The sequence below is a fragment of the Typopeltis vanoorti genome, chromosome 13 (assembly GCF_054136105.1).
Source record: "Typopeltis vanoorti isolate ZY-2024b chromosome 13, IOZ_Tvanoo_1.0, whole genome shotgun sequence".
Classification (NCBI taxonomy): domain Eukaryota; kingdom Metazoa; phylum Arthropoda; class Arachnida; order Uropygi; family Thelyphonidae; genus Typopeltis; species Typopeltis vanoorti.
In genome coordinates, this window is record NC_143561.1 from 43416502 (window position 1) to 43428932 (window position 12431).

At 33.9% G+C, this 12431-nt stretch overlaps 1 protein-coding gene and 1 long non-coding RNA gene across 3 annotated transcripts in view; one reads left to right on the forward strand and one right to left on the reverse strand.

The window, feature by feature from the left end:
* LOC150100097 (uncharacterized) overlaps positions 1-8315 on the reverse strand; it is a 142459-nt gene extending 134144 nt beyond the window's left edge. Inside the window, exon 1 of the long non-coding RNA XR_016549255.1 lies at positions 8256-8315. This is a non-coding gene — a long non-coding RNA (uncharacterized LOC150100097). The remainder of the gene's footprint in view (positions 1-8255) is intronic.
* The window catches only part of LOC150100096 (uncharacterized), a 384171-nt gene that overhangs the window by 206081 nt on the left and 165659 nt on the right, over positions 1-12431 (forward strand). The window lies entirely within an intron of this gene.

Sequence of the window (12431 nt, forward strand, 5' to 3'; positions counted from 1 at the left end):
AAAACCAGAATACCAAATCTGCGAAAATAATCCATGAGGCCTGATCAAGGCTTTATACAAGGGCACCAGAACCTGTTTTTATTTCTTTAAGTTAAAGTCCTCTGCATCAGGGGCGAATTCTTCATGCTTGCTGTGCAAACTCATTAATTGAGAAAGAAGTAATATTAATTTGTTAATAAATGCATGCATTTATAAGCATTCCATTTAGGCTTTTATTTTTGTAGACAAAAGAGGTCTTAAGCTTGCACGGCAATAATTGAGCTTTGCGTTGTGTATCAAAGGCTGATGCTTGCTCGTCTAGTCAAAACGACCTTGGCTTGCTCGGTAGTAGGAGCTTCCAGGTCCTTGCAGCAGCACTGTGATTTCATGCGCGCATAGCCATTTCATGTCGTCTCACTCTGTTGCTTAAACACAGACCATACGCAGTCAATGTAGCTCTAGTCAGTGAGCTTCAGCCAGCTTTTACAAGTGTGCTTGTTGCTTGGGAAAATTAAGTTACAACCAACTTTTTATGATGATATTATTGACCAGTTCATAAAGAAGAACCGTAGGGTAGAATTTGTATTCAAGTAGCTAAATTGAAAAAGATAAAATATCATTTGTATGATTAAATGTACATAAATTTTTAAATATAGTTTTAAATGGTCACTAATTCATTATTCCGCTAATCAGACTTCAATCACACCTCTCACTCCTTGAATAATAACAAAAGCAAGCGTGAATTTCAAGACCAGCATTCGCCCCTACTCTGCATCATTGCCATAAACTGATATGATGTCTTCACAACTTGTGCAACGTGACCTCTGAACTTCAGATCCTTGTCCACCACCACTCCAAGGTCTCTTATCTCTTTAACTTCCTTCAAAATCTCTCCACACGTGTATGCTTTGCATCCCATTGTTGCTTATCAAATTTCAGCACCTTTACACTTTGCAACATTGAATTGACAGTTCCATACTGTTGCTCACTAATACAATCTATTCAAGTTCTCCTATAAGGCCGCAACATCTGCTTGATCACTCATCTGCTCTCCCCAGTTTTGCTTCACCTGCAGACTGTTTTATATATATCATTAGTCACCAGTTAAACCTATCCCAATATCATTAATATAGAAATTAAGTAACAATGGTCTGAAAACATACCCCTGAGACATACCACTAGTGACTTTCCTCTTTCAATATAGTGTTCCCCCCCCCCTCCCACACACAACTTTCTGATACCTATCAGATAGCCAGTGGCCTATCCAACTTGCTGTTATCTCATGTTATGCAATCCCATCTGCTTCAGTTTAGCAACAACCACTTTTTCTATTTCTATTCCATTATTATTCCATTTCTATGCTGATCATTACAATTACATACATTTGCTACTACTTCCAACATCCACTTTCCCTATGCTGTGTTCCCCTATCCACCCAGAGGCTTCCCCCCCCCCCCTCCCTGTTCCTCTGCATTCTCGTTCTCTCTTCATCTCTTACACTATTACTGTTTCCACTGCCAAGTACTTTAGTCTCTTCTATACCATTCTCCTGATCTTTCATTTTATCTCTTACTTTTGATATCTTAATTGTATCTCACACACACACTGCACTTCCATCTAGCAACAGTTTCTCCAATTCACTCATTCCAAATGTGGGATAGAAGGACACATCCTTCGATGTGTCCTTCTATCCCACATCCCAAAGACCAGCTATGATCTTAATCAGTTTTCTCTGGACCCTTTTCAACATATCCTCACCAACATGAAAACCAGGATACCAAATCTGTGCACAATAATTCATATGAGGCCTGATCAAGGCTTCATACAAGGGCACCAGAACCTGTTTATTTCTATAAGTTAAGGTCCTCTGCATCATTGCCATAAGCTGATATGATGTCTTCACAACTTGTGCAATGTGACCGATGAACTTCAGATCCTTGTCCACCACCACCACTCCAAAGTCTCTTATCTCCTTAACTTCATTCAAAATCTCTCCACATCCTATATCTCCACACGTGTATGCTTTGCATCCCATTGTTGCCCATTGCTGGCAAAGCTGCACTCCCTTTTCCTCACAGCTCTGCCAGCATACCATTCATGATACTGGCTTTCCATCTCAACTAATAATTGTCATACTTCGGCAACACACTGACAACCTTTTCCACTATACCGTTATCTTTCACTGCCTTCAATAACCTCTTGATATCTACCCTTACATTCTCTTTATGCCCACTTAAATTGTTTGTTCCCACAACCACCACTAATTCTCTTGCTCATTTCCTCCTCATATCTACAGCATGAATTATCTTGCTCATTCTCCCTCCTGGATAGCAGACCTTATAGACTCTCATTAACCAATCCTCTAACAATGGAATCTCCATACATTGCTATTCTTGAATTATTCATCACCTCTTTTCTCTTTTTTATTTTGTTCTATTCTTTTGTCCTCTTTGATTTGTGTCCACTAAACATCTAATATCACTCTGCATATTCCTCATTTCATTTTTCATTTTGAATAACTCTTTCTTCAAATCTTGCATTCTGGCAATTTCACTCTGTGTCGCTCCTGTAGTCTCACTACCTTTCATTCTGCCACACCTTACTTCCATTTCTTCATTCATACTTCCTTTTGCCTCCATATCACTTACTTTCATTTCTTTATTCTTGCGTTTTTTTACTCCCTCAGTCTCACTAGCTTTCATTTATGCTAACTTTCATTCCTTCAGTCTGTTTCACATTCGCTAACTCGTAGTCTAACAAAATATCACATGTTCTACCAATTTGAAATCTTGAAAAAGGAACATAATGACACTGAAATGGTTCAATGTGCCACATGTAATGCATAATTTTCTTTCTGACTTGGAGGGCATTCTAGTATTTTGCAACATAAGAAATACAAGTCATAACAAGCAAAATTTCAAGCAAATTCTGACAAAAATGTATGGGAACTGAAGAGGAAATAGTTCTCTGTTAATGAAACTACATTTTCCTATCATACAGCAAACACAGTTATCATACAGCATCACAGTTTTTGATCAACAGATTATGCAACCACAATTATAAAAATAAATAAAATAATAATAATAATAAAACACTGTATGCCACAAAAGGTTTTTTTGTTCCCAAACCAAAACACAAGGAATAATTGTGAAACTGTGAATGTTTGTTCTTTCTCTGTGGGCAATGGAACAAGTAATTACTGATTGAAATCAAATTAATTCGTCACTCTGCTAGTTGATAGTTCCAATCATACTGATATAAAATTAGTACAAATTTTAATTCTTTACTATTTACCAGAAAAAAAGAGTCCAGATATTAGTATTGAATTAATCAATTTATCTGGAGAAACATCTGATTTCATCACAAATCATATAGTAAATCTTTTGGATAAATTAAGGCTAATAGAAAAAATTATCAGCTTCTGGAAAGATAACATAACTTTTGTGGTTCTAAACAAAATGGAAAGAAGAATATGTTTGTCAAAATTCAGGAATCTACAAAGAGAAATATCATTGGAATAAGAGGTACCACAGAGTGTTTGCTAACTGACTCGCAAAAATTTTTCATATTTATTCAACATTTTCATATTTATAGATATATATATATATATAAATGATAATAACCTAAGTAACCTATAGTACGTTAATACCATGGATAGATTAGAAAGAACATGTTTACATTTAGTTTGAAGAGCTGTGGATTGTATTCCATTGGAAATACATAAGATGGGAGACTGTTACAAAAGACAGCAGTGGAGGAGGATAAACAAGGAGGAAGATAAATTTATTCTGTGAATTTGAAGTTTAACTGTGACAGGATGTTAAGTAGTTACCATATATGTTTCATAGTAAATGTAAATATACTGTCAGTATTGGCAAAGCTAAATAGCCAGTTTAACATGGCCAAGTGTAAGGCTATGCAATTTGGGATGAAGAGATAACAACCTGTGTACTGTACTACAATGGAACTGAACTGCAGGAAACTGATGATGCAAGAGATCTGGGGATGACTGCGGACTGGGAGTAGAAGTTTAGAAGACATATTGCAAAGGTGGTCAAAACAGCACATCGGATTATATATGGCTGTTAAAGAATACATGGACATGCAGGGATAAAGAGGTTATCATTTCCCTTTATAAGGCTTTAATAGCACACACCCACATCTCAGTTACTGTATGCGGATCTGGTTGCTTGGATTCCATGGAGACGAAGTGGATCCAGAGGTGAGTGACCAAGATCTATGGAATGCTACCTATGAGAATAGATAAGTCTGTGGGCTACAAAAAACTAGCTGATAGGAAGAAAAGAGAGGACAAAAGATAGATACATATAAGTTACTAAAGAGGTTTTATATGATTGATACTTAAGATGTTTTTCTTATATATAGCAGGAAGGGAGAGAACAAGGGATTCCTTCCCACCTAGAAATTGTATATAAGTGTGGTTAGCAAGAGTGTAGAACAAGATTTTTTGCTTGGCAGGTTGTGAATTCATAGTATTCATAGTGGTTGGAAGTATTTTGTCAGTGGATGAGTTCAATGAAAGGTATGATAGGTATTGTGTGAATAACTGCTAGAGTGGGTCTTCAATGATGAGTATTTTTTTTTTCCATGGAGATGCCTAAGAAATAACAATAGTTTATCTTTTTATTGCTGTTTTTTTCATTTCATACTTGTTGCAGCAGTTATTCAATTTAGTTAACCTGGAGACTTGTACTAGATTTACTTATTAGGAGTATAACACCATCTACATAAAGAACCAAATTGAATATTTTACTTTCATATAATTCTTTCATAATGTTGATGAATAACAGTGGAGATAACATGCATTTGTCATCTATTTGATTATGCATGAAACCTTCTTCCTGTACTGTTAACTCTGTTAGGCTCCATATTGTTCTTTATATTGTTCCACTGATGCCATATAATTGACCGAGTGGTTAGCGTATCCGCTCTCTAGCCAAAAGGCTGCAGGTTCGAATCCCACTGTAGGCATGGATGTTTGTCTGTGAAAATACTAGTGGTAGTCGGCGGTAGATGGCGTTGGTGTAGAAGATGAACATAGTTGTGATTGGTAGAGAAGAGTTGTAGAGTATCCTCCCTCGATGAGTCTTTGGACTCCCTGGAGGTGTTATGTAATAATAATAATAATTGTAGTACTCTGTCTGGCACCTTATCATGTGCCTTTTCCAGATCTAAGAAACGTAAATATAGATTCTTCTTATATTCCTATGATTTCTGAACTATTTGCCATAAAGTGAAAGTTGCACAATTCAAATATTTTTTTAACTTCCTCTTCTCAAATATACTTATATAAATCTTACCTGGAACATTCAGAATAAAATTCATCTGTAGCTCTTGCATTCAATTTTATTTCCTTTATATAGAATATCAATTTATATGAATTGTAGCCACTGACAATCTTTAATATAATCTTCATTTCTGATCAAATATCATCTACTCCAGCTCTCATTCCACTTTTCAGCTTTCTGATGGCATTTTCTATCTTAATTAGTAGAATGTAATCCTGATTGCATAATTAAGAACTTTCTACATTTTTTCTTTTCCAGGACTGCTTTTTAACTTTTTGAATCAATCGATGTTTCTTCAGAGTTTGCCACTATCATTCCAAGGTTTGATTCTTGTTTTTTTCACTTTTTTCTTCTTCTGAATCATTCAATTGCATATTTGAGTCTGTGCTTCACTTCTAAAATCTGTTCAACTTTGATTCTTTTTAAAATGATAATCCTGCTGAATTTTGCAAAGGCATTTGACAAAATACCACAGAGAACTCTATTATGCAAATTGGAACAAATATGACACTGGCTATGTGGGTAAGAGGGAGGCTACTGGATAGATATCAAAAAGTGGTATATGGAGGGGCAGAATCAGAATGAAGGTGAAAACAGGTGACTAGTGGTATGCCAAAGGTTCAGTGCTGGAACCACTACTGTTTAATTTATACATAAATGATATAGGAAATAACCTGAAAGGAAATATTCAGCTTTTGCTGATGATGTGGAAAAATTGCAGAACAATTTAAATAGGCTGTCAGTATGGTGAAAAGATAATGGGCATCAGTTTAATGTGGAGAAATGTAGAGTTATGCATTTTGGGATAAACAGATTACAAGCTGGGTACCACATTGATGGAAATGTACTTCAGGAAATAGATGAAGCTAGAAATTTAGGGATGGTGGTAGACAGAGAGTTAAAGTTTAGAGGACATATTGCTAAGGTCGCTAAAGTAGCTCATAAGATGACATTAACAAGTAGAGATAAAGAAGTTGTTATTCCTCTTTATAAGGCCTTGATACATTCACACCTGGATTAGTGCGCTCAGGTCTGATTTCCTGGGTTTCTTGGGGGATGAAGAAGTGGTGAAGAAGATTCAGAGGTGAGTGACCAAAATTGTGGTCTGTTCCCTATGAGAATAGATTGTGGATTGTGTGGATCAAAGAAGTTGGTCAGTGAGAGAAAAAAGAGGGGATATGATAGAAACGTTTAAGTTACATAAAGGGTTTTATAGGATTGACACAGGGGAAATGTTTCAGCACTTGGCTAGAGAGGCCAGAACAAGAGGTTATCCCTGGAAGTTGAATAAAGGTGTGGTTAGTAATGATGAATCTAGATTTTTTGCTTGGAGAGTTGTGAATGAGTGGAATGGGTTGCCAGAGTCAGTTGTGAGTGCTTTATTAATGAGTTTGAGGAGAGGTATGATAGATTGTGTGGATAGTTTGGGTCTTCTGTAATGAATCTTCAGGCTCCATTTTATTATTATACAATAATAATAATAAAAAAAATACTTGCTTACATATCTTTTCAATTTATTTATTTTATTTTGATCAAAACTAAACAGTGATCATTCCTATTTCAAATCTCCTGTATACACTGGTAATTTGAATCTTGAACCATTTCAAAGATATCACTATCTTTTACATATAGCTTAGATTTCTTACATTTTTCTGGATTCTCTCGGGGTGCTTGCTGGCTTATTCAGTACTTTAACTTTGTGACACCACCTAAGAGTTCAGATTTTCCTATCCTTACAGAATTATTTTACTACATATTTTTCTGGATAAGATAGTAGCTATGTTTTTTTGCAATTTTGCTACTGAATTTCAAAATTTTTTTTTTTTAAACACTTTCATTTTTTTCTCTAATGATATTTGTATATTTCAGTATACAGTTCATATCTGAAAACGCCTCAAATCTGATTGTTTTTTTTAAAAAAACTGTGTTTTTATCACTTTTCATGAATACAATAGGAACCTTTATATGTGCTATTTTGATTTGAAGGCAAGTTATTCAATCTCACATGGAGATAGCAATCCTTGCACCTGGAAATTTAGTTTTTTCATCCCACATACAGGCAAATCAGCCAGAGAACACACAATTAACAGAAAAATATACTATTAATGGGCAGTGCACAGTTGCATATGTGAAGAGGGTGGATTATGTGGTGTGGAGTGTCCTCTGGTTCTTGGATTCCTTACATTGGGCTATTTGGAATTATGGCTGAAGTTCTTCTGGCCAGTTTGTCTGTTTTGCAAAATGAAAAACCCTAGTTTTTGAAGTGCTAATTCACATCCTCAGTTTCAGTTGTTTGATTTAGCCTCCCAAATCTCAACTTAAACTGATAAGCCCAGGCTCCTTTGTGTCATATAATACTGTAATACTTTTTTCTTTCAAAATGTTAAATGAATCAATATTTTGCCTATTCGATATTAATAATAATTCACTACTTTATATTCAAGTTGTCTTATATGCTACAAAAGTCACAAGCCATCCCTGCAACCTTTTCACTTTCAGGTGAAACAATAAAGTTTAATTTTTTTACTTAAATTTTTTATAATATAACAAAGTATTGCAAGATATCCGAATCCTGTTTAATTTCATGCCATTTGAAACGAAGAGTTATTGTAATTTCATGACGAACCCTAATGCATGTTTTATTTCATCACAGTGCATCGACATGACTTGTATTTTATTCCATGATTGGTGCACACATGTTGGCAAATATCTACTTTTCTGCGAATGAAAAACAGTTCATTTACTTGTAGTTATCGTATAAATAATTCTGTTTATTCTTATACTTTCTTATTTAAGTCTGGTTATCACACGTGTCTATGCTAACAGCTCGATAAACATTAACTGGGAAGTTTTCCAGGCTCATCTTTCAATAATTAACCAAAGGTGGCTTATATATTCTGAATAAATAAGAATTTAAATAATAATAATAATGATACTAAATAATTTAAAGAAATATTAGAAACTCACTGTCACCACTTAATTTTATATCTTCTACTAATATATACCAACTACTCACGTCAATTTACCAAAAACATGCAACTTCATTTTTCAGTTACAGCGCCATCTCGTAATCAATACCAGAGTTGTTTTAAAAATTTAATCTTTCTGATTTTGTGTTTGTTAAGTATGATTATTGATTATAAGCTTCCTGCATAATACAAGATAGATAAAGGATTAAACAAGAATATAATTTCTTGGCAACAATTAAAATTATTTTTTCCTTGAGGCACATCAGAATGCTTTTTCACACAACATTTCTTATATATTAATGCTTTTCTTTACAAGAGAATTTGTTTTTAAACCATTGAACCAATAAGTCGTATATAAACAGTTCGTCAAACGCTGTGCATATAACAAGCTGCTTAATAACATTGCATATAACCAAGAACAGCATTTTGGTAAAATACCGTTTTTGTTATATGTAGTGGTATATATATATATATATATATTTTTTTTTTTTTTTTAAATACATGTAACTTTTTTTTTAAATCTCGAAAATTAATAGGCTTAAAGGGGGAAAAAACAGAAGAATTGAAAAGAAGCTGTTTTTTTTTTAAATTTACTTATGAATTAATTTCGCTTTTACGTTTGGTAGGACACCGCCCTGTTATACAGTGAAAATATTTACAAGAGCAGAATGCGTAAATAAAATATTATTATTATTCCTGATACCTCCAAGGAGTCCGAAGACTCATCGGGGGAGGACATCTTCAACTGTCTCTACACCTTACCTCTACTACGAATCAACGCCATCTACCGCCCACCTCCAACACCACCACAACTAGTAATTTTTGTCTGTAAATTGCGTGTGTTCTGAAGGGCCGATTTGTATGTATGCGGGATGAAAAACCCGAGTTTCCGGGAGAAAAAACCCTGCTACCTCCGTATGAGATCGGCTAACTCACCATCGATTGAAATCGTCCAGATAAAGATTCCTCCCGTCGCGACGAGAATCGAAATTAGGCCTATTCCAATCGAAGGGCGCAATGTACCGTCGTTCTTCCAATTGCGCTACGGAGGCGCTTAAAAAAAAAAAAAATTGCTCCCTTAAGGCAAAAACCTCAAGAGAGCGAACTCAAAACTCTCGAATCTCAGCGCCCCTGGGGGTAACAGCAACAGCCGATTTTCTCCCGAAATATCTCCCGATTTTCTTTTCTTTCTTTCTTTCTTTCTTTTTTTTTTTTTTTTTGTTATTTCTGTTTACAGTTTTTTTTTTCAACTTTTTTTTTATTATTGCTGGCCAGAATTGTGTGTACACAAATGATAACCAATTTTTTGTATACCTTAAAATAATAAAACAAACAAAATTAAGTGAAACAAGGGGCAGCAAAAATTACAAGAACAGAAAGAGACATTGATTTGCTTCCAAACATGATAAAGCTTCATGGAAAAAGTTAACTTTTTCTCTAATTTTTAACTATCACGATATATTATATACATTCTCGAGCGATCTCGAACACAATAATTTATTATTTTTAGCATCTACAAATATAATAAAATGTAAATCTGTCCCTTTAAATCCATGTTATTTATTTATTAGCTTTTTTTTTTTTTTCATTTATATAAAATGAAACGATTGCAAATTTATGTATACTGGTGCTACTTTCTTTCATTTAGGTGATTGGGGGTCTAGTGCAAAATTACAAGATTTCAAAATGTAAAAGCGAGAATATTGCGATTGGTCAGAAAGAGAATTAAACGTTTTATGAAGTACAGTAGTTTAAAACATTTTTCCCTTAATAAAGAAATTTATTGGGCGAAACGTATTTCTTATAATACACATTTAAAAAACAATCACTAATAAGCAACAAGTTTTGAATTTTTTTTAAAAAATTATAAACGAGAAAAAAAAAGCAGTAGTTATCCAAAATAATCTTTCAGCTGACTAATAGGATTTCATGAGAGGTGGATCCTGCTCACAAGCTGACGTAAGGCAGTTCCTGTTCCATAGTATTTTGCTGTAACAGTTTTTGAAATACTGATCACTTTATATGATGCTAAGTACTTCAGAAATTTCTTCCTCAACAATATGCAACGAAACATCCAAAATGGATGGCTTGCAATAGGTTGAGAGGTCTTCCATGTACTATTCTTTCCATAATACCTTTTTGGATTACTGGCATCTCCGACTGGAGTCTGTCTGTCTGTCTTTTTGCTAATTAATGGAATAAGGATAAGAATGATTTAAAGTAAGGTTGATTTGAGTTTGTTTAAAAATATTTTTCTTACAGAAAAAAAAAAAAAAAAAGGTTTCGTGAATCCTAAAATTTAAGTTAACGGATTGCAATGAAAGTTATTTCTCATGGGATCACATGCATATATCAACCATATACTTTCTCTCAGCGCTAAGCTCCTAAATCACATCACGAAGCTTATAGATTATGTTAACTATCATACTAATTTTGGAATCAGAAGCAAGTCTACCACGAGTGCGTTTTATCAAGCCGGTTCCATCCTATTCTGTGCTTTGGCAGAGATGTATAACAATTTTGCGAAGGTGAATTAGCTGATTTCAATATGGAAATGATAATGCTTTTAATCAGCTAAACAAACAAATTGGCCAGATAACACACGCAATTAATAAACATAATAGACTGGTCTCATAGCCGTCATTGCTTTTGGGGATACATAATCCCAACATTTTCTTCTATCGATTAAACTATTTTCTTCTATTGATTAAACTTACTGATGATAGGGAAATGGATGTTATTGATACATTCCAACTGAGCCGCCACATTTCAGTATAAATGCAAACATTAATCGTCACGTTTTCCATGATTTATGGATATATTATGGATCTTTATCTAAAAGTTCTATGATTATGCATCTTTTTTGAAGTTATAATTCTGTCTTTTTATTTTTTTTTTCCCTGGAAGTTCTGTTTCTGCCTTTTTCTGAACACTTTTGCATGTTCAGAAAAAGGACAGTTAAGATTATTAATATTTCAAGCTTAAATATGTAAAAGCCATCAAACCCATATTGAAGAAGCGATATTTTCACTTCAGTGGCTTTTTTTTGGATGAAAGAATCGAACAGTAAGTGATGTATGGGAGTAGGTACTGGACTCCTAGATTGCAAGCTGTAAACACTACATTGATATGCTATTTAAAGAAAATGATCAGTATTTATGTGTTTATTGTAGAGCACGCTGTTTCAAACAATAATAAAATAATTTAGGAATACGATATGGTAGATATGTCTTCCATATTCGTATCCCAGTTTTCAGTATCATTCGTAGCTGAGAGAATAATGACAGAGTAACCTGATTTTCTACCGATCTCCAGCAAAGTTATGACCGAAAGAGTTTTACCTTTTTTCCTTGTGAAATAAATGCCTTTAGATGATGATTTTATTTTTACATGACTGAATGTAAACATAGTTGTTTTTAACAAACTCTTGATGTTTATTTTGATCATATGAATCACTGGTTCTTCAAAGTGTTTAAAATGCTGCTTGAATTTTATGTGAGCATATTAGAATATGCTTTCAACCTATTAATAAACAATAGTCATGAACATATTAATAATAGTTTCACTTAAAAGTGTTACATGGCTTTTCTAATGTCAGTAATTTTGACTTATGTCAGAATTTTATGAACAATTATTTTCTGCATATACTAGTATAACAGCTCTACTCAGAATTATGAGCAAATAGTTTTTCTCTGGTATTAGGATCTTCAGCAAGTGGCATAGATCTCTCTCCTATTTTACAAAACATGCTCTGAGTCTTGCCAAGACTCAGGACACGTTTTAAATACATAATAACAAAAGAAAAACTACAAATTGTAAATAAGAAGGGAATGTGGAAATGTTAATACGTCGGATTGCAAAGATAAGTATATCAGTTTAGTATCTGCCAAAATAATACAGGTCGATAGGATTTTATACGCTTAGCTGCCATTTGGTAATTCAAATACTCTGAAAAATAACTAATTTTCAACATCACACTCGGAATATTAATAAAATATCGTGTATACTCCTTTTGTGTATTTGAATAAAATACTTAAAATAATTTATAAAAAATAAATCCTCTAATACCTTTTATTTCCCAAAGGTAGGAAGTGACATTCCTTTAGCCTTAATAAAGGCTAAAGCCTTGGCAAAAACAGATCAGCAGCCAGTCTCCTTTCTTGGAAATCGACTC